Source organism: Pygocentrus nattereri, chromosome 16 (genome assembly GCF_015220715.1).
Source record: "Pygocentrus nattereri isolate fPygNat1 chromosome 16, fPygNat1.pri, whole genome shotgun sequence".
Taxonomy (NCBI): Eukaryota; Metazoa; Chordata; class Actinopteri; order Characiformes; family Serrasalmidae; genus Pygocentrus; species Pygocentrus nattereri.
The window spans coordinates 32,095,192-32,118,598 of record NC_051226.1 but is presented as its reverse complement, the minus strand read 5'-3'; the positions used below and the strand labels follow the sequence as shown (position 1 = coordinate 32,118,598).

Here is a 23,407-nt window from a genome sequence, read left to right as displayed (position 1 = left end):
ATTTGCATACTTGCATAGTGTATGAGACATATTTGTTGTATTTACATAAGAGCAGGCACTGAGTGGTATGAAGTGGTCTGAAAGCACAATGAGTAATGACATAACTAGGAATTGCAGTAATATTACAGTGTAACAGGTTCATAGAAGACGTTACATAATAAAAGAAAAACTCTCACAACTTGTAATAATTAGAATTGAAACAGAAATGTATACAAACATATATCCCTCTTTGAAGTGAGGAGGGTTCTTTGCCTATAGGCCTTCCTGTAAGTGTGACCCTATATCCAGTCTCTGAGTAGTAGGCGGGGCTTTATCAGCCTATCCCAGCATTGGGGGGCGTGGTTTTAAGACACATTCCCAACACAGTGGGCGGGGCTTGTGTGAATAGGGGAAGGAGACTGAGAGACTTCAGCTCTGCTCACAATCGAGGAGCTGCACGAGGGGGAAAGTTGGTGAGTCAGAGCTACACACACACACACACACACACACACACACACACACACACACACACACACACACAAAGTCTGGCAGAGGCTTCAAGTTGGCTTATGATAACAACTTTCCCTTCCACCTTAAATGGTGTAGCAGTTACATTCTCCAGAATGTAACTGCTACACCATTTAAGGTGGAATAAAAAGTTCTTCTAAGAAGCTGTGGGACTTGAAGCCGGCTTGCTTTGTCAGCGTAGAACGTTCTGTAAGGATCCTCTGCATGAGAACCGAAATGTGATTTAGGGAGTTCCTTTACCGCAGCTCTGCTCTGTTCTGCTCTGCTCGGTGTTCTGTCAATGAAGACCAGCTTGGAGAAGAAGTGGATCATTCCAGAGTTCTCTAACTTGCTCTCTCTGGCTTCCAGCTGTCTGTAGAAAGTGTTCACACATGCTGGCCACTTAAAAAGATGGTTCTTCAAGTGGACTTGGTTCTAGTCCACTTGGTTCTAGTTAGAGCCATGAGTTCTGTATAGAACCATTTCATGGTGAAGCAGTTCTTCAGATTGATGGAAAACGTGTTGTATGTGGTTCTGTGTAGCACCAAAAAGGTTCTGCTATTGTTACAAGCTTGACATCGTTACAACAGAAAAAGGTTCTTTGCGTGGTGGAGAAAGTTTTCCATATGGCTCTGTACAGAACAGTTTCTTCGCAAAGAACCGTTTAAGCACGAAGTTCAGACACAGAACTTATGGTTAGGTCTTGGGATTGACAAAAGATGGTTCTTCAAGGGTTTTTTTTTTTAGTAAAGGGGAATGGTTCTTCTGTATAGAACCATTTTGTGGACAGCTGGTTATTCAAGTTAATAGAGAATCTGTTGTATGTCGTTCTGTAAAGCACCAAAAAAAGGGTTCTCCTGTTGTTACAAGCTTGACATTGTAACAATAGAAGGAGGTTCTTTGCATGGTGAAATGATTGATGGAGAACATATAAAAGATTCATATGGTTCTATACGGAACAATTTCTTTGCAAAAGAACCGCTTCTGCATTGAACTCATGGTTAGAACTCAGGGGATTGAAAAAAGATGGTTCTTCAAGGGTGTTTTAGTTTGATTTAGAACCCATAGTTCTTTGTGTAGTGAACTGCTTCTTCAGAAAGGTACTATGTAGACACCACATTCTCCATTCGGTCATTTCACCATGCAAAGAACCTTCTACTATTGTTACGATGTCAAGTCTGTAACAATAGCAGAACCCTTTTTAGTGCTATATAGAACCATATACAACCCATTCTACATCAATCTGAAGAAGTATTTCACCATGAAGGGAACGTTTTAAGCATGTGTATGGTTCTAAATAGAACTCAGGGGTCTTAGAACCTCTCTCTGTTGTAAAGAACCCTTAGAGAACCCCGTTTAGAAGTGTAGATTACAGGCTGTTAGCAGCTCCTCTGTGTAAGCCGTGTGTGGAGTGTGTTATTTTGGCATGTCTGGGCTGTTAGGCTGAGATTAGAGGCTGCAGTGCTGAAGGTCAGTGGCCTGCTGGGCCTGAGTTGCTTGAATGCAGTTAAATGGCCAGCTTTGGTATAAAATGTATTTGGAAGTAATCCCGCGAGGTTGTGAGAACCTGAATCATTGTTCCGGGACTCTTGTTGGTGTGTTTCATCTGAAAGTATGTGGTGTTTCATTCAGATCGTTCAGTGTGGGGACTTTGATGACTTGGTGAAAATGCCACTGTGTGTGGGTTTCTCACGTTTCCAACATCAGGTAGGATTATTAAAGTCTTGTAGTGTGGACCAGGCATTAGTTTGATATCCAGAATGACTGCATGTGAATCCTGGTGTAATCCCATCCTTTAAGGTTGTTTTCTTAGTTACGGTAAAGCCAGCAAAGACCACTGTACTTTGTATTAGATTTGAATAGATGAAACAGAATTCATGTCATTCCAAAACTTTTGGATCTCAGGACATTCCCAGAATATGTGAAAGAGTATTTCAGGAGGAGCGGCATTACATACGTGACAGTATCTTTTGGGTTGGAGTTTTATTGGAAATATTATTTTTGACTAGTCGATCTGCTTTGGCGGCACATTTTCACCACCAGCATCATAAACCCGAGGATGAAGGCCTACTCTAATACATTAATGCTGGTTGATATTTAAATATTAAACATATAATGTTCCTCTGCTTTTCCTCAGCCTGAGTAAAATGTTTGTGTGGTCATGGCATTGACCTTCCACACTGTGTAAGTAGTAAACAGCTTGGGGCACCTATGAGGATTTACATATTGCTGTTGTTGGAAGAAAACCTCGTATCTCCATCATTGTCGTTTTTCTGTTTTTCATATAATTTGTAAATACTTGTCAGCCTTTACATTCTGTGTGAATTTCATGATGAATAGACCAAAAGAAATGACCCAAAATGACTTGCCAAATGACTTACATTAAAAGTAAAGCATGTTTTTTTCCTTCTCCTGTAAAGTTACAAGGTTTTGTTCTGACAACAGCTGACAATATACTCACTTACTCACAGTCAGTGAATGAATCTGAACAGTGCAATGCTTTTGCTGTGGCAGTGTTTATTGCTGAGTTATGGGGTTTGGATCTTCCACCACCGTGAAGGGCTGGAAACTGAATGCCTCGTCAGAGGAGCTGCTTTGAAGTGGTTTGAGGACCTGTCTGTCATCAAGCTGTAAATATGTCAGTCGGCCATCAGAGCTCTTGTAGGTGGAGCACACGAAAGCTAGGCCATGGCTGACTCGCCGAGTACAGAAAAAAGGTTGTGTTAGGTTGTGGCCTCAAGCTTTTGCTTTGTATGTAGAGAAAGCTGTGCGCCTGAAACCAGAGCCCACAGGAGTTGCAATTGGGAAGATCCCCGTGGGAAATGGGTGTAGCACTTTTTTCTGTGTGAAAAAGTGTTACGCTTCGGGGTGAGGTGTTTCTCTATACGACTGCATGTACACTCACTCAGTCCACTCTACTACCTATGCCTTCTGTTTGCACTAACTAACTGGCCACTTTATTAGAAACACCCACCTTGTACTTCCACTCACTGGTCACTTTATTAGAAATACCCACCTTGTGCTTCCACTCACTGGCCACTTTATTAGAAATACCCACCTTGTGCTTCCACTCACTGGCCACTTTATTAGAAACACCCACCTTGTGCTTCCACTCACTGGTCACTTTATTAGAAATGCCCACCTTGTGCTTCCACTCACTGGTCACTTTATTAGAAATACCCACCTTGTGCTTCCACTCACTGGCCACTTTATTAGAAATACCCACCTTGTGCTTCCACTCACTGGCCACTTTATTAGAAACACCCACCTTGTGCTTCCACTCACTGGTCACTTTATTAGAAACACCCACCTTGTACTTCCACTCACTGGCCACTTTATTAGAAACACCCACCTTGTGCTTCCACTCACTGGTCACTTTATTAGAAATGCCCACCTTGTGCTTCCACTCACTGGTCACTTTATTAGAAATACCCACCTTGTGCTTCCACTCACTGGCCACTTAATTAGAAATACCCACCTTGTGCTTCCACTCACTGGTCACTTTATTAGAAATACCCACCTTGTGCTTCCACTCACTGGCCACTTTATTAGAAACACCCACCTTGTGCTTCCACTCACTGGTCACTTTATTAGAAACACCCACCTTGTGCTTCCACTCACTGGTCATTTTATTAGAAACACCCACCTTGTGCTTCCATGCACTGGCCACTTTATTAGACACACCTACATTTTGTTTCCACTCACTGGCCACTTTATTAGAAACACCTACTTTGTGCTTCCACTCACTGGCCACTTTATGAGCTGCCTACCTCATAGGTCCACTAGGCGTACAATTACAGACAGTAGTTCATTGTTATCCAGTTATGGACACAGCAATGTTTCTGAGGTTTTTACACACGCTAGTGTATCCAGAAACTGACCACTGATGAAGGACTAGAGGATGGCTAACACAACCGCCATCAGCATAAGGGCTACAGACGTAACTAAACACCAGTAAGTAAAAGGGTTTCTGATAAAGTGACCAGTGAGAGAAATTTATCAGCAACAAAGATTCTATTTGATCTGACTGGGATGGACTGGTTCTCATCAAGTTTAGAAGAGGAGGAAAACAAGCCGGTCCCTTAGATCAGTGGATACGTTATTGATTGGCCTGTGATTCAGCACTAAGTTGCCCTGTTGACCTGGAACTTGTGACCACGGATTCCGTCCTTTCAGCTTTTCTTCTCTTTTATTGCTGCTGCACTTATTGTGCAAAAGCTCTTTGTGTAATGAAAGAGGAATGAAGCCTGTGCGTAACCTGATCACCTTTGTTTGTATGAGGTCGCCGCCTTCACTGCCACAGTGTCTCCTGAGTCCGGCGTCAAAGGCCCAATTACGGTCACATCTGTGGTCATCTGTGCTGCCTTCCACGTCTCCTCCTTGTAGCCTGTCCCTCTGTTTCTCTTTATGATGCTGGTTCTTTAACTCTGCACAGTGTGTAGGCCTCTTCTTACATTCTGTTTAATTGGTACTGGCTCAGAGCTCACTGGGACAAGCTATTTTCATTGGAAAGAGCAGATTCTGAGCTTTCACACCATACCACCTTTGTGTCTGTAAGCAGAACAGCAGATATTTTGGAATAAAAAGCAGTAAGTATTTGATTGAAAGCATAGCGACTCTACACCGCTAGGGGTTACAGGCCCTTGTTTGAGGTCACATCACCAGCACTTAGCTCAGTAACTCTTCTGGAAGCTAAGAATAAAGAGTAACATGGTCTGTTGGCCGCAGGGTGCAGCCGCTGACTCTCCGGCACCGAATGGGTTCTGGGCGGGCTCTAGCAGCTCCCTGCTCGGATCATAAAAACGCCGGAATAAAAAGTGCTCGGCTCATTACAGGCTGCGGAGAGTGCAGGCTTGGCTCGGGAAAAACTCTTCTCCTCACACGGGGCGCCAAGTAGGAGAGCCGTTAGTTCGGAAAGAGAGGCTCTTTCATGTTGGTTTTTTCCCTCTCTCAAAGAATGGACGGAAAATTCAGAGCAGGCTTCCTCCTCCTGCACATGTGACGGTTGAAAAAGCTGCCGGCTGTGTGGTCTAAATACATGGAGGCCCAAAAATTATGGACATTTCAAGAGCAGCAAAGCTGAAATTGGTCATTTCTAGAAAGGTCTGTTTAAAAAGCTTCGATTTGCGGGGGTCTTCGCATTGAGACCACACAGCCTGAAGTTTTTTGTCAGCTGAGTGACTGTTTAACACCCTCTGATGAATATGAACCATATCTCAAAGCCACAACTCCACAGCAGTCACTGCACAACGGAGAACTGAGAGTCACCCTTTAAAACAAAGTGAACTACTGATTTCAACATGATACAGTTATTAGACTTCAGTAATATGAGCCCGTCCACTGTGGGTGCCAGGTCCATGTACCCGAAACCCGAACCACGAGCCACGACGACGGACAGAGGTGTGATAAATGCTAATTGAATGTAAGAGGTCAGTTCATAGCTGGACTTTTGGTCCTTGGCAACATATGGTTTTGAGTTCAGAGTTTTCGGAGCATTAAGGTAACCAGGAGAAAGAAAATCAGCCTCATTAGTGGCATCTTGTGCAAGTTTTGATGTCCAATGCTAAGAGTACTGCTACTGTAGTGATAATTATTTTCAATACATGGTAAAAAAATAAAAAATAGTAAATAAATGATTACTTTGAATAATGTCAAGTTGGATATTCAGAAGGTGTTCAAGTTTTTGTTTTCGTGCAGTCAAAACCAACTAAGACCAGCATGAATGGTCACCAGAAAAAAAACAGCATATATTGTGTATGGATGCTGGTATGCTGGTCAACCAGCATGAGAATACTGGGGTGACCAGCCAAACCAGAAACAGACCAGCACACACCATCATAGACCAGCTTAGACAAGCATAAAATGTCCCATTAGCCCAACTTGAATGGTAGTTTTCCTTGGCTAAAGAAGCTATAATGGCTACCTAGCTAACTAGAGGTGGGCACAATAGCAAAAATATGATAAGGCCTTTCACAATATTTATTTTTTTTCAGACAAAAACCAGACAAAAACCCAGCATTTTAAAAAATACTGTCAAAAACTGTGAAAACAATGATTTTTATTCAATATTTGGCACTAAATCCTGTTAAACTGGACTAATTTTGCTCTCTTTATAATGAAACATTCAGCTGGTCCGTGTTCAAGTACTGATGATATACAGCATATGCTCAGAAAATCATATTGTATTGACACTTGTTTATCATGATAACAATGTATATTGTCATACTGCCCAGCTCTATAGCTAACCCATTAGCCTGTGTTGTTAGCTTTCCTTTGCTAAATTAGCTCAGAGCAAGAACTTCATATTTATTAAGAGCTATAGTGCTTGACTACACTGATAAAATTAACAGAAAAGAGTAAGGTGCTAACATTAGTTAACCAGCTAAGCTAACTGTGTCTTTGAGTTAAACTTGTTTACCATTCTTAAAATATTCTAAGTGGAACTTTACTGGAAATAACCTTGGCCGTGGCTCGCTGGGTACAGCGTCACGTAGCATCACCTAGCAAATGCGGAACAAAGTGCTGTTTCTAAATGTGCCACAGATAAACTGGCTTTTAAGCAACTTGGCATTTGGTTTTTACTACGAGGTGAAAAATGCCTAGGCTAGTAACATTAACAGCGGTACCATTAGCATTAGTCTCTTTATCTAAAAGACTGGCTTCCTTTCTGTATGTAAAAGTAAAGCCTCATGATACCTTCTGTGGCTTCTTGTGGTCTCGATATGGCTTTAAATTAATAAGGTAATGACAGAATCCAGAGTGGCAAACAGTGATATGCTGAGAAACTGAACATTAAAAACAGCTGGATTTTGTGGCGGCTACACGATGTGAGTGGCAACCTTAACTTACAGCGTTAAGTGGATTATCATTTTTAGAAACCAGCAAATGCATAAAATATGGTAAAAAACCCAAATTAAGTTTTATTGATTAGTAAACAGTTCTTTTGCCAAGTAATGTAATTCCTTTAGAGTAGGCTGTTCTTGACATCTCCATTGTATCTCCATTTTTGTCATTTTTTGGTTTTTGACATAATTTGAAAATGCCTGCTTCCCTTTAACTTGTGTGTAAATTTCACGAAGAATGGCCCCAAAGAAATGGCTGAAAATGACTTGGAAAAATATCTGGTTGCATTGACTTACATTAAAAGTAAAGTAAGTTTTTTCCTTCTCCTGTTACCATAAACTTACCATTATGGAGATGTTTTCTTCTGACAACAGCCGTCATAAAATAGCAGTGTTATTGCAAAAACCTCTTTATAATGTTAGCTAAACTGCTATATATCGTTCAGTTACCACAGCAACAGTAATACTCATTTCTCTTAGCATCTCTAAGGGATTTCCTGTGTTGTGTTAGCGTCACAGTTCAGAGGGGCTAGTTTATCAGCCTAGTTTTAGATCCTAGTCCTGTCTGTCAGTACACCCATGACATAACAGTGCATTAATACTGAATGTAGCTGTTATGAAGGCATCATAGTTCTGTGTAGATTGAATATTTTCAACATTTTCAAACGCAACTTAAGACCTGAAAGGATCTGTTTTTAATTCTATGCGGAATGTTCCCGTACAGAGGAGGAGCGCAAATTTACCACTGGCCACCTCTGACTTTCAGTGATCATATTAGGAGTTGGGCAATATGACAAAATGTAACTGTTTTTTACAATAAATTATGTTATCATACACTTTTTCTGAGTATATCCTGAATGTTGTCAGTGCTGACCAACTGCACATATATCATTGCAAAGAGAGCATAATTAGTCCTGTTTAACTGGTTTTAGTGTGGTGAAGGGTAAAATTCACTGCATTCTATTGTGAAAATGTCTTTACGTGCTGTGATATTGTACTTTTTCCATTTCGCTCACACGCCTCCTCCTAATCACAGCAAGCATTTCGAGCTGTTTTGGAGAAACGCAGGCGTGAATTTTGTCCAGCAGTTGCTCGAGTGTTCGAAAATCAGAACCTCTTCGGCGAAGCTGATGGGATCTGGATGTGGCCGGTTCTGCTGAAACACGAGTGGCTGTAACTGGGTCACATTACGTGATGGAGTTTTCCATTCGATTCTCCCGAAAGGAGCATGTTTGATTGAATTAAAACCAGCCGTCCCTCTGCCGGCTTCAAAGCAGCAGCGCAGGCCTGAACCGCCGGCCAAACTCCGCTAGAGTGTGGATTCACTTACAGCAGGACGGAGACGGAGGGAGGAAGGAGAGGAGGGGAGCTGAGAGTGTGTGGGGCATTTGGGCCACTGTTGGCGCATGTGTTAGAGTCATTGTCTGCATCACCATTAGTGTGTGACGTGTGTTATTGTGTGTGTGTGATGGATTTCAGGTCCTGTTTCAAGGCCGTTTTTAAGTTGCTGCTCACCACATGGTCTTGCGTCACTCTAGGGGTGAGAAGGAGACTTAAAGCATTATTACTGATTAACTGCCAGGACTGTAACTGTAACCTGATCCAAAGGATTCCTTTATTAATCATCACTTTTGATTTTCTAGTGCGTTTCCTGTGTTTCGGGATGCTTTACAGTCAAATAACCTGAACAGAAATAACACAACACAATGTACAGTACAGGTGTATCATTCAAGTACAGATGAAACAATGATATCACAATGAAAGCTCGTCTGTCTTTCACAGAGATCTAAATAAAGAGAGAGAAGCATCTTGAGTAGACTCGGGGAGAGTATCCCATAATTTGGGGGCTACTACACTAAATGATTGGGCACCCATAGAGGTCAGTTTAAACCTTGAAGAACATGAAGAAGACCCAAATTATGCAATCTTAGGCTACAGGGTGGGAGATATTGACAAAGAAGCTCAGTCAGGTATTGAGGATACAGGCCATGCAGAGCTTTATATGTAAATAGGAGAACCTTGTACTGAACCTTAACAGGGAATGTGACAGGTCACCAGTGAAGATTCTGAAGGACAGGAGTGATATGGTCAGTCTTCTTAGACAGAGTGAGGATCCTAGCAACTTTCCTGATATGCTGTTTCTGCCATATTGCCATAACTTCATGTACAAATGGGAAATGGTATATTATTCTGGAAGTCCCTTCACTTTTAATAAGAACCGTATTTAACAACTGAAGTAAATCTGAAATGTTTTTATTGGGTACGATGGTAAAACCAGAAATGATCAATATACAAGATATCAAATCTAATCAAATCATTTTTGTTGTCGCATCACAGGTGCGAAGGTGGGTGAAAGTCTTAGGTGCATAGCCCCCTTGTAGTATTTAAATATACAGTACAATGTAATATATTGTAGTACTTAATATTATAGTCAGATAACAGTATCTGTTTCTAACCCTAATGAGATAAAGGTGAGTGTGTGTAAAGCCCTCAGCAGCGTCTCTAAACACTGATGTAGTTTTCTGTCTGTAAGTCGTTTGTTCATCTCTCACACTCAAGCTTTAATCTCTGAAGGTCAGACGCTGCTGGAATTTAATAAATATCATAGCCATTCACTCAGTTTCAGCTGAGATGTGGAGCCTCTTGGCTTGTAGACCGAGACCACGGCCTCGCCTGAAGGAGCTGGCTGAGTGAGGAGCGCCATAGGCAGAGCACACAGAGAGCCCGCTAGTCTTCATGGTAGGCTAACAGCTAACCCCAAGAAACTGGCTTTTCCTTACATTATCTTTTGTTCGTTAACTCATTTACTCATAACAGTGATGTTGCTCCTTTGTCCATAAACTGGACTGACCTACCTCAGGCTACAGCTCAGTGCATGAGAGGTGAATCAGCAAGTTCTGCACTGTTTGCATGCCCCTTTATCTGCATTTATCTGGGGGCAGTCATATCCTGGAGGTTAGGGAACCAGACTTGTGACCGGAAAGTCGCTGGTTCGATCACCAGAGCAGTATATGACTGCGGTATCCCCAGGCGTTGTGGATAAAGCTGCCCACCGCTCCAGGCAAGTGTGCTCACTGCTCCCCTAATGTGTGCTCACTAGTGTGCATGTGGTGTTTCACTTCACAGATGGGTTAAATGTGGAGGTGCAATTTCCCTGTTGTGGGACTAATAAGGGTCACTTAATCTAATCAACTTATCTGCATACCTGTATAACAGATAATGACAAACTATAATGACTCCTTAAAAACAATTTCAATTGGTATAGCATCCACTGTTATTAGATCCCTGAAATGACTATCAGACAGCTTGTTCTCCATTTTGCATTTTGGGAATTTACCAAGTGGATGAGGTTCCTGTTTTCAAATGGCCTCATGCTGCTTGGTGTATTTCCTTGTGAAGGTCTCTCATCCATCTTTCTCCCTTATCTATCTCCCTCTGACCCTCTACCCCATTTCCTCTTTATCTTTCTACCCTCCAACCCCACCCCCAGCACTGTTAGACTGTTGGCTCTACTGTACTCCACTCATGCACACTGATTAGATTAGGTGGTGCTCGGATAAACCTCCATTACCAGCTCTCCTCCTTCACCTTTATCTCCCTCTTTCTCTTTTTCTTTCCCTGCATTCCACCTTCTCTCCCCTCTCGTGTGCTACATCAAGCACATTCTTACCCCTTCACATTAGCAACCCCCCGCTACCCCACCCCTGCACTGCCTGATCAAAGCCATCTCCATACATATACATTTGTATGTATGCCTGTGTTATTTAACACAGATAAATACAGTTTGCTGTGTATGATAAATACAGGGATTATGGAGAATTGGGGAAAATGCAGGTCTCTGATTGTATACGTCGTCCATACGTTCACAGTCCTCTCTTTTCTCTGAGTAACAGCCAGGTGTGTTCCTGTAGAATACCACTGGCTCCTCCAGCAGAATAAGACATTTGCAGAGCTGACAGGGAGAGGTGTATTACTCCACCCCACCCCCGGCCCACCCCCCACCAGACTAAACCCCCCAACTTCTGCTGGAGCGGTTAACGGTGCTTTTTGTCCTTTGCTGAGAGAGCCGTGGCTGCTCCCTGGGGAGGGTGTGCAGCAGGGCTGTGTTTCGGGCCCCTTTCAGTTTTCCTGCATTATTAATCTGTCTGAAGAGCGCTTTCTGGAAGGCCACCCTGAGTCTCAGGCTCTTTTCTTCTGACAAAAGGAAGCTTCTAAAACTGCTTGGCAGCTCTAAGCAGATTTTTAAGGGGTGCTTTTGACAGCTACTAATGGTTAACCCTTTAATCTTCACGGGCGCCAACAGTTTAAGGCTTGTTATTGAGTAACTGTGAAATACAGTGCAATATCATGAATTATTATTAAATAATACAGCAAAAGTGAAGTTGGAGCCACCCAGTCAACGAGTGTGATAGACCTGTTAAACTTCATGCTTAATGCTTGTAATTTATTGTCTGATTTGATTCCAATATGTAAGTTTTGTAGTTGTAAATGAGGAAATGAGGTGAAACTTTCATGCAACCAGAAGGCAACACATTAGATTACTCGGCTAGTTTCCCAAATGAGTTTTAATATGTCATAGGTTCTTGCTATTTAAAAGCATCTGTAACGTTATTTACCTTTACTTCTGCGGCTGTATAATTGTCCCAGCTATTGCTGTATCATATTTACTATATACTGGTCTCCTTTCGGTTCTGTGTACATGAAGTTTAAATGAATGTTTAAACAACAGTCTAAAATCAGGGCCATCGAGTGGAGAAAGTGAATGATCCATGTAGATCACAAGAATAACAGTATAGTGGAGAATAAATGCTAATGCAAGCTGTTAGCTGGTTGCAGAAATGTTAGCTTTGAGAAATGTTTGTTTGTTTGTTGTCATGGCTGACAAAATGGAAATCTACCAACCTTTCATAGAGTTGGTCAGGAGGATCTCCTTTACAGCCGTCTAATGAACCATCTGTTGCTTTGTTTCTTTGGCTGTTGATCTGGTGAAATCAGTCATGTAAAACGATGTGATTGTGTTCTTAGCATTTCATGAAACCTGTTTCACGAAGTCGAGATGGTTGCGGCTGAGTTTCAAGTGAATTGCGGGGGTCTGTACATTATGCTCCTCAAAATGTAGCTTCATGTAAGCTGCTTAGTGTAAATCCAGCTGCAGTGTTTAAAGAGTTTAAGATCTCTTCACTTTTACAGTCTGCAGCCATGTTCGTCACCGTTAACGTTAAGATTTAATGCTCTGTTCTCTGTGTTCTGTGTTTCCCAGCGTCTTTGTTGAGATGTAGAACTGCTGCACTGAAACGACGACTTGGATGCGGCGCAGATGCGCTGTCCAATACAAGTCATTTCTTGGCAGGGCTTCTTGCTTTCTTAATGGAAAGCTGCAGTCAGTTAGAAGAACAATGGAGCTCCAGAGATAAACCATGCTCCGCGCCCCTCCGCTCGGGCCAGGTTGCCGTGGCAGCAGACATTAAGCTGCCTCCGATTGGCCGGAGTAGAAAGGCCCTGAGGGCCCCCGGCCCACAGCTGTATGCAAACGAGGGGCCCAAAGCGCGATTGTGGTGCTTAACTGTTTATTTTCCTCTGGGATTTTGCATCCTGCTCTTTTCCTTTTTGATTTGTTTGGTGGTACATACATCAAATCATCAGTATTTTGATCAAAGGTTCTGCACCCCCCAAGCCCCCAGTCCAACCTGAATGTATTTGATCAGACAAGACGTGTTTGGTTTTTTAGTTTTACACTGATCTATGAGGCTAAACAAGTAAGGGAAGCTTAAGCTTAAGTGTGCACCAATTAGCATAGTGCTAATCCTATACTACATCTATCGTATGCATACTGATGAATGTATTAATAATGGTCTTGTGCTGTTTAGACAGTTTAGTGTGATGCACAGAGGGTTCTTTAAGGGTTCTTTAGTAAAGACAACGGTTCTGTTTAGAACCATGAACACTCATGCTTAAATAATTCTTTGCGTGATGAAAAGGTTCTTCAGACTGGTGGAGAGTGTGTTGACTTTGGTTCTCTATAGCACCAAAAAGAGTTCTTCTATTGCTGCAGTGCCAGGCTTGGACGATTTAGTGCTGGATAGAACCATTATCAAAATATTAGAACCACAAAAGTATGTGGATGGCTCTTTGTGTGTTCATGGTTCCATGTAGAGCCAATGTCTTTACTAAAGAACCCTTGAAGTATCAACAAAAGCTGCATAGTGATCAGTAGTATATACATGTGTAGTGTGAAGGTGTGGAAGTGTGTAGTGTGAAGGTGTGGAAGTGTGTAGTGTGGAGGTGTGTAGCATGAAGCTGTGTATGTGTAGTGTGGAGGTGTGTAGTATGTATGTGTGGTGTGGAGGTGTGTAGTGTGGATGTGTGTAGTGTGTATGTGTAGTATGGAGGTGTGTAGCGTGGAGGTGTATAGTATGTATGTGTAGTGTGGAGGTGTGTAGTATGTATGTGTAGTGTGGAGGTGTGTAGTATGTATGTGTAGTATGGAGGTGTGTAGCGTAGAGGTGTGTAGTGTGGAGGTGTGTAGTGTGGAGGTGTGTAGTGTAGAGGTGTGTAGTGTGGAGGTTTGTGTATGGAAGTGTGTATGTTTAGTATGGAGGTGTGTAGTGTAGAGGTGTGTAGTATGTATGTGTATTGTGGAAGTGAGTTGTATGGAGGTGTGTAGTGTAGAGGTGTGTAGCATGGAGGTGTGTAGTGTGGAAGTGTGTAGTATGTATGTGTAGTATGGAGGTGGGTAGTGTAGAGGTGTGTAGTGTGGAGGTGTGTGTATGGAAGTGTGTATGTGAAGTATGGAGGTGAAAAGTGTAGAGGTGTGTAGTGTGGAGGTGTGTAGTCTGTATGTGTAGTGTGGAGGTGAGTTGTATGGTGGTGTGTAGTGTAGAAGTGTGTAGCATGGAGGTGTGTAGTGTGGAAGTGTGTAGTATGTATGTGTAGTATGGAGGTGGGTAGTGTAGAGGTGTGTAGTGTGTATGTGTAGTATGGACAAGTGTAGTGTGGAGGTGTGTAGTCTGTATGTGTAGTGTAGTGGTGTGTAGTGTGTATGTATATTATGGAGGTGTGTAGTATGGAGGTGTGTAGTGTGTATGTGTAGTGTGGAGGTGTGTAGTGTAGTGGTGTGTAGTGTGTATGTATATTATGGAGGTGTGTAGTATGGAGGTATGGAGGTGTGTAGTGTAGAGGTGTGTAATGTGTATGTGTAGTATGGAGGTGTGTAGTGTGTATGTGTAGTATGGAGGTGTGTAGTGTGTATGTGTAGTATGGAAGTGTGTAGTGTAGAGGTGTGTAGTATGTATGTGGAGGTGTGTAGTATGGAGGTATGTAGTATGGAGGTGTGTAGTGTGGAGGTGTGTAATGTAGAGGTATGTAGTATGTATGTGTAGTGTGGAGGTGTGTAGTATGTATGTGTAGTGTGGAGGTGTGTAGTATGGAGGTGTGTAATGTAGAGGTATGTAGTATGTATGTGTAGTGTGGAGGTGTGTAGTATGTATGTGTAGTGTGGAGGTGTGTAGTATGGAGGTGTGTAGTGTAGTGGTGTGTAGTGTGAATGTATGGTATGGAGGTGTGTAGTGTGGAGGTGTGTAGTATGTATGGAGGTATGTAGTATGGAGGTGTGTAGTGTAGAGGTGTGTAATGTGTATGTGTAGTATGGAGGTGTGTAGTATGGAAGTGTGTAGTATGTATGTGTAGTATGGAGGTGGGTAGTGTAGAGGTGTGTAGTGTGGAGGTGTGTAGTCTGTATGTGTAGTGTGGAGGTGAGTTGTATGGAGGTGTGTAGTGTAGAGGTGTGTAGCATGGAGGTGTGTAGTGTGGAAGTGTGTAGTATGTATGTGTAGTATGGAGGTGGGTAGTGTAGAGGTGTGTAGTGTGTATGTGTAGTATGGACAAGTGTAGTGTGGAGGTGTGTAGTCTTTATGTGTAGTGTAGTGGTGTGTAGTGTGTATGTATATTATGGAGGTGTGTAGAATGGAGGTGTGTAGTGTAGAGGTATGTAGTATGTATGTGGAGGTGTGTAGTATGGAGGTATGTAGTATGGAGGTGTGTAGTGTAGAGGTGTGTAATGTGTATGTGTAGTATGGAGGTGTGTAGGATGTATGTGTAGTATGGAGGTGTGTAGGATGTATGTGTAGTGTGGAGGTGTGTAGTATGTATGTGTAGTGTGGAGGTGTGTAGTATGGAGGTGTGTAGTGTGGAGGTGTATAGTGTGTATGTGTAGTATGGAGGTGTGTGAGGGATGCCGCTGGTGTCTCTGCCTGTTTGCTGCTGGTTGTACTGAAGGTGGTTAGTTGTTCCCTGGTTCTCATCCAGCGGTCAGGCTGGCCTCACTGTGTTGTGGTCACTAATGGAAAATCCACGTCGCTTCCACACAGCAGCTCAGCAGTGACTCACTCTTTGTTTTTATTGGCTTTTGCTGTTACCACGGCAGCTTGTTACACTTTCAATTGTGAGACCACCATCACCACCACCATCATCTGGAAGCACCTGGGCGTGTATGGGCTGATAAACTGGCGATGGTCAGGGCCTCCTTGCAGTTTGTGGAAATCACTGTGGTTTCTGATTGACTGTGATGAGCCGCCTACAGAGCTCTAATATCAACTACAGCTGAGGGAGGGATGGAATGATTGTGGGAGTGAATAAGTGAAGAGGTAAGTGAAGGAGTGAGGATGTGAGTGAGTTGATAAGTTTGTTAATGAGTGGATGAATGAACAAATGAAAGAGGGAGTGAGTGATAGAGCGAGTGTGTAAATGAGTCTATGAATTAGTGAGGGAGTGGATCAGGGATTGACTGACTGAGGGAGTGGATCAGAGAGTGCATGAGGGAGTGGATCAGGGAGTGATTGAGTGAGTGAGTGAGGGAGTGTGTGAGGGGACTGAGTGAATGACTGAGGGAGTGAATGACTGAGGGGAGTGAGAGAAGGAGTGAGGGAGAGAGGGAGAGAGTGAGTGAGTGAGGGAGTGAATGATTGAGGAAAGGAGTGAGGGAGTGACTGAGGGAGTGAATGAATGAGCGAGGGAGTGAGTGAGTGAGGGAGTGAATGAGGGGAGTGAGTGAGGGAAGGATTGAGGAAGTGACTGAGGGAGTGAATGAATGAGGGAAGGAGTGAGGAAGTGAGTGAGGGAAGGAGTGAGTGAGGGAGTGAATGATTGAGGAAAGGAGTGAGGGAGTGAGTGACTGAGGGAGTGAGTGACTGAGGGAGTGAATGAAGGAGTGAGGAAGTGAGTGAGTGAATGAGGGAGTGAGGGAGTGAATGATTGAGGAAAGGACTGAGGGAGTGAGTGACTGAGGGAGTGAATGAATGAGTGAGGGAGTGTGTGAGGGGAGTGAATGAATGAGTGAGGGAGTGTGAGGGAGTGTGTGAGGAAGTGAGAGAGTGAATGAATGAGGGAAGGAATGAGGGACTGAGTGAGTGATTGAGGGAGTGAGTGAATGAGGGAAGGAGAGAGTGGGTGAGTGAGGGAGTGAAGGGAGAGAGTGAGGGAAGGAGTGAGTGATTGAGGGAGTGAGTGAATGAGGGAGGGAGTGAGTGAGTGAGTGAGGGAAGGAGTGAGTGACTGAGGGAGTGAATGAATGAGGGAAGGAGTGAGGGAGTGAGTGAGTAAAGGAGTGAGGGATTGAGTGACTGAGGACGTGAAAGAATGAGGGAAGGAGAAAGGGAGTGAGTGAGAGAGTGAGTGAGAGACTGAGGGAGTGAATGAATCAGGGAAGGAGTGAGTGAGTGAGGGATGGAGTTATTTATTCAGTTTATATTTATATTGATCTAAATATTGTTCAGGTGGCATTAGTTCTTTCTGATGGGGTCGGTGTGTGTGTGGACCCTCGCATGGTCAGCAGATTCAGTTGTTGGGCTCAGTGTAGTTGTTTCTACAGAGCGATAAAATACTCACATATGACCTCAGCGGGGAGCGCTGGGTTTATCTGAGTGTCACTAAAGCGTGACTATGCGTGTGTGTGTGTGTGTGTGTGTGTGTGTGTGTGTAAGGGTGTGTGTGTGTAAGCTGTGTAATCCTCTGTGAATGTGGTGATTTTCCCCTTTTGCTTCGAGGACTTTTGCTTCACACTGTCACTCAGCCAGAACTGCTCAGCACACGCTCTTGATGTCAGACACAGCAGCTCTAAACACCTGGTGACACTGAGTGGCCAGTTTAGTGGAATCCCCTACCTCACACACAGGTGTATTATATGCATTATATGCACATAGAGGTTTATTTACACACTTATAATCACATGTAGGTGTACTTACATGCTTATAAGAACATATAGTTGTCTTTACATACTTATTGGCACATACAGGTGTACTTATATATTTATAGGCACAGATATTTAATGTAAGTACACCTGTGTGTGCCTATAAGTATATAAGTACACCTACATGTGTTTATATAAGGACGCCTATAAGTGCTTATAAGTATATAAGTGTATGTAAAATGTCTTTATATTATGATATTACTATTTAGTTTGATTAAATAAAAATATATATTAGCTACAAATGATTATTATATGTAGCTGAAGGGCTAAACCTCAGACTGCTCGGCTACTTTTGGGTTAGGGCAGAAAAGCTTTGGGCTTTACGTTTTGCCCAAACTTGCTGCAGAAATGTTTTTTTCATGAGTATCTTGGCTGATCGGCTCAATTTTGGATTCTGCTGAACTGCTGCTGTAGTTTCCCTGGCCTGCGCTCTGTAAAAGCGCTGATTTCCGTCCCAAAAAAATCGAGTCTGTTTGGGTTTCACAGGCCGAGTGTCGAGATGCGCAGATTCATGGCCGGAGTTTGTTTACACTAAAGACTCTGTTGACGTTCCTCAGACGTTCCCCTTCTGTTCTGCTGCCGTTCTTCCCAGCGGCTCAGCTGACACACTTTCAGGCAGGGCGATAAAAACAGCGCTGACACACTTTTGCTTCCCGTCTCGCTCCGTGCTCTTCCTCTCCACTGGTTTTCCCCTGAAGCCCTCGTTCACCTTTCCAGCCTTCTCTCCATTTCAGGCTCGTCCATCACTCTCACCTCCTCGTCTGCACATGCAGTGAGTGTGAACTCCCTCAGCGTCCTCGTCCGTATGTTTTCTCCTTTCTTTTTCCGGGTTGCAGAACACTGGACACGTGAATGGTGATTACAGATTTCACAAACTGACCCCTTCATTTGTGCCCATGTGCACCCACTACTATCCATGACCTTCTGTATGACCGTTGTAAATGTTAACCGCTAATTTAGTAATTACACTCCAACCACAGAGAGCAGTAGAGGAGTAAAGGAGTAGAGTAGAGGAGTAGGGGGCAGTCGTGGGCTGGAGGTTAGGGAACCGGCCCCTTTGACCGGAAGGTTGCTGGTTCGATCCCTAGCACCGACAGTCCATGACTGAGGTGTCTAACACCCAATTGCTCCCCGGGCGCCATGAATTGCCCACCGCTCTGGGCAAGTGTGCTCACTGCCCCTAGTGTGGGTGTGTGTGTGTGTGTGTGTGTGTGTGTGTGTGTGTGTGTGTGTGTATTCACTAGTGTGTATGTGGTGTTTCACTTCATGGGTTAAATGTGGAGGTGGAATTTCCCCGGTTGTGGGATTAAAAAAGTATCACTTAACTTTAAAGCAGTAGAGGAGAACCACAGGAGCTCTAGAAACCCCCAACTTCTGTTCGGTCTCCTTCTTTCTGCTGCCTTACGGCATAATTCATACCACAATGTCTGTTTTAAAGTGACGGAAGTCGCCCAATTTGTTGATCACAATGGGCTGAAAGCAGATATTTTCCACACTTCATAGCTTCCACACTTTTATGTTTACGTTGCAACAAACAAATGTGAATGGGGTTGTCCATGTATTCAAGTTAAGTTGTCAATGCATGTACATAAAAGAAAGCGGAAAGTGTTTATTTGTGCTTGAGCTGCATCTTACATCAGGTGGGAGCTGCTGAGTTTTGCCCTGCTAGATAAACTAGCATTGACCAGTAAAACCTGCATGTGTTGGGTTTTCAAAACTGGTATAGTGGTCAACCAGCATGACGGGTGCGGGGTGCCCTGGACCAGACCTGCATAGATGCATGCTGAATCTGTGCTGTTATTTTCAGCAAGCCAGCCTCTTTACTCTCTGAACAAAAACAGAAAATTCCATTCTTATTGCAATTATATTTAGGCTAATTGTTTGGCAGCTAATGTTTCATGACTGCTGCAGGCCTGTTTACTATTTACCCTAAATGTTCAGGACAATTGTACTCTTTTAGATTCCCGGTCACGGGCAGCTGTAGCGTCGTCGGGGATCAAACTTGTGACCTCTTGATGAGGCGGAGGCCAGTGCTCAGATGGTTGCGCAACTCGGGAGCCCAAATTTAGATCATTTTAATGTCAGAAATCAGAAGCAAATCTTTGGTTTCTTTTACTTTTTTGATGCAGTTTGCTGGTACTGTGTGGTGTTTGGTCCCCGGGTCGTCTTGCGAGCTCGGACTCGATCTTGTTATACGAGTGCTGGAACACAATAACAGCCTATCAGCACCATAGCAGCCATCTGGGATATCAGAGCAACAGCTAAGCAGCAGCTTAGCAACCACCTGGGATTCCATAGCAACTGCACAGCAGCCACCAGTTTGATTTAGAAATTTCACACTCAGTTTGCTCCCATTGTAATAAGTGTACATCCCCAGGTATAAGTACAAGGTCACAGCCAGCCCAGTGAGACACACAGGGTTGTCAGCTGATTGTCCAGTCTGAGACCTGTCGTGTAGAGTCCTGTTCTTTTGTGGACCAAACATTAAAATCTCTGTTAAATGTCATTCTGAATGAGTTCCATTAGCATCACACCGCTCCTCCTCCTCCACCTCAACCTCCACCTCTTCCACACACTGTGTGTTTCTGTCATGGCTGAAATCTGGCAACCAGATCCCGAAAAACAGCAGCATGTGAGCTTGCGAGAGGTTAAAGAGGACGGCAGTAGTTTCCCATCGTGTGTGAAGCCACCATATCTGCAGAGCTCCATATCTCACAGAGGAAACCCCCCCAGGCCCTCTGGCTCTCATACACACACTCGGCCCTCTATGCTAGGCAGGAAGGAGCTGATTGACGGCGAGGTCAGAGGCAGCTGGGAAACCGCTGACAGTCTGCTGAGGGGGAGGTTGGTTTTGGAGGGTTTGAGTGTGTGACGCTTTGACGGCCTTGGAGCTTGCGGGGTGTTTATCTACCAAAACAGACAAAAGTGCGAACAAAATTCAGGCTTGAAGGTGACGGCTGCTAATTTCAGCTGCACTGATGTACCAGCCCATCTTCACAGATAACGGTGAGCCTTACAGTGTCGGAAACCTCATAAAGCAAGTTTATTGGAGATACTGAACAGCTCCACACAGTCTGAGGCCCAAAGCTGAGGAATGCTGTCAGAACAAAACCAAAGTAGGATCTCCATTCTCGTTTTTCAGTTTTGCCAGTAATTTGAAAATGTCTGTTGTCCTTTACATTGCGTGTGAATTGCATGGCGAATGGACCAAAAGAAACTGCCTAACATTACTTTGGTAAATCTGGTTCCATTGACTTACATTAAAAGCAAAGGGTGTTTTTTCCCTCTCCTGTAAAGTTACCAATTTGGAGACACAAGGTTTTGTTCCAACAGCAGTAACATGCTAAAAAGAGGGATCAAAGAAAGCTGATGACTTTTATTCAGTTTGACTTGGTGTTGGGCTTTTGGCCTATACCAGGCTCCTTCATGGGAATAAGGTGGAACTGAAAGTTTAGGCATGCAGTTAGCGCCATGTTAATCTAGTGTACCATAGAGTTGGTATCCTTATCTTGTCCTTGTCTTATTGGTGGTGTACTTATTGTGTCCTTGTCTTTTTGTGAATCACCAGAGAAAAAGTCTGAATGTGTTCCATTATACTATAACACCCATATGTGTCGGGTGTGAGGGTTGGGAGGCATAGTGGATTTCCTCACCAGGTGTGTCTGCCCTGTGACTTTTGAGTGTGACAGTTAACTTTATTGCCATTAAACATATATGCTTAAGTTGGTTGGGTTGGGTGTGGGGAACAATGGGTAGCGCTATTGCCTCATAGCAATAGAAGGGCCTGGGTTTGATTCCCTGGACAGACGACAAGGGTTCACCCTGCATGGAGCCTTCATGTTCCTCCTATGATTGCATGGGCCCCCACCCTACAGCCCAAAGACATGGAGTCAGGCCAGTTGGACATGCCAAACTGCCCCTAGATGGATGTGAGAACCTGTGTGCCTGCCCTGTGATGGACTGGCAACCCATCCAAGGTGTTCATGCCTTCCTAATGAGCGCTGGAGGATAGGCTCCCTGTGACCCAGATGGATAGATTGTGTGTGTGTAAATTGGTGGGGTACAAGCTTCTGTAACTTGTTAGCTACATTAGCCTCATTCAGAGACCTAACATGTCTTGGCTTGTCATTTACATGCCAGCCCAACTGATTAGTGTTATTAAAATCAGAAAATAATAATAAGCTCCAAAATAAAATGTGTAAAATTTAAAAATAAAAATGGACTTGTTGTATGGTGTTGACTATTAGTGTTATAATGCTAATTTCTACTAGTGCACCTATGGGATTTCTAATGGTATGTTAGTGCTAAGATAACACTGGCATGTATGAACTTTTTTGGCCATTCTAGATTAAACACTAAAATTTGAAGCTTGTGAAAGCCATGACCATATATTTAACCTTGCATGTATAACTTTTTTTTTTTCTGGCTGCTGCTGCCCCTAGTTTCTTTTTCTTACGCCTGAAACCTGGTGAGGCTATGGCTTGCAGTCAGCCACGTATCTAGAACTTCCATAAGGCCTAGAGTGACATCCTCACTTCTGTTATACAAACCAAATTCTGAAGTTTGGATAATAGATAAAATGCACATAATAACAATAAGCAGTGATGTATAAATCTACTTTGACCTGGATTTGGATGAAAACAGCACAAAGACAACATATCGCTGCTGTCTGAAGAAAACCTTGTGTCTCTATTTTTTTTTCCTTTTTCAGTTTATGATCGAATTTGAAAATGTCTGCTGTCCTTTACATTGCTTGGAAATTTCATGAAGAACGGACAAAAAGAAATGGCCCAAAATGACTTGGTAAAACGTCTGGTTCCATTGAATCACATTAAGAGTAAAGTAGTTTTTTTCCTTCTCCTGTAAAGTTACCATTTTGGAGATAAGAGGGTTTGTTCTTCACTGTTTTGTGTTTTGTATTTATTTATTTTTTGCAAAATTTTGCTTATTCCAAAATGTATGCCTGCAGAGCCTTCCAAGTAAAGTTGGAACAGGAACAATTAAGAGCAGGCAATGTAATCATGCTTGGCTATAGCAGATGCATCCAGGATAAGCCGAGTCGTCTTTGCCAAAAGTGCATCAGCAAAAAATCCAAACAACAATGCTCAGGAACATTAGACAGGGAGTGCCGCTGATGGCGACATCAACACTTAGTCACTGAGACTGCGACCTAAAGAAAACTGAGTGATAATAAAGGTAAATAATAGTAATAAAAAATTCTAAATAATAATAAATAGTCAGTTCTGTCAAGCCAGCTAATGCATCATCTCCACATTGTTGGTCTGGGGAAATGTTCCTTTTACTTATGATGGCATGCATGGTGTGCGGCCTGTGGACACACACACACACACACACACACACACACACACACACACACACACACACACACACACACACACACACACACACAGATGTACACAGCATGTTTTATGTTTTTAATGACTGGTCTGTAGTCTGTAATCAGTAAGAGCCTTAAAGGGATGAACAGAGACTTTACAGAGCTGAGAGTAGTGTGTGTGTGTGTGTGTGTGTGTGTGTGTGTGTGTGTGTGTGTGTGTGTTCTGAGCTGGAATGCTGATGTCATTTGGAGGTATTTGACAGGGGTACAGTAAGCTCTGTGCTAAAATCCTCATTAGCTCAAAGAAACTCTGAAAGTTTGCACTGCTTCATCCAGTCAATCATTAACAGAGAACGTACAGTAACAGGAAAGCTACAGCCAGCTGCAGTTATTTGGTGTAATCTGTTCAATTAACACTTTAAGATCTGCAGAAAAAAAACATTTATTTGTCATTTAATCACAGCTGACCGTATAGAATATTCTCATTTTCAAACATTA

General features: G+C 43.2%; 1 protein-coding gene across 1 annotated transcript in view; it reads left to right on the top strand.

The window, feature by feature from the left end:
* The first annotated feature begins 422 nt into the window (after positions 1-422).
* The window catches only part of lhfpl2a (LHFPL tetraspan subfamily member 2a), a 75,722-nt gene continuing 52,737 nt past the window's right edge, over positions 423-23,407 (top strand). Inside the window, exon 1 of the mRNA XM_017683805.2 lies at positions 423-452. The gene's annotated coding sequence lies outside the window, so the exon portion shown is untranslated. The remainder of the gene's footprint in view (positions 453-23,407) is intronic.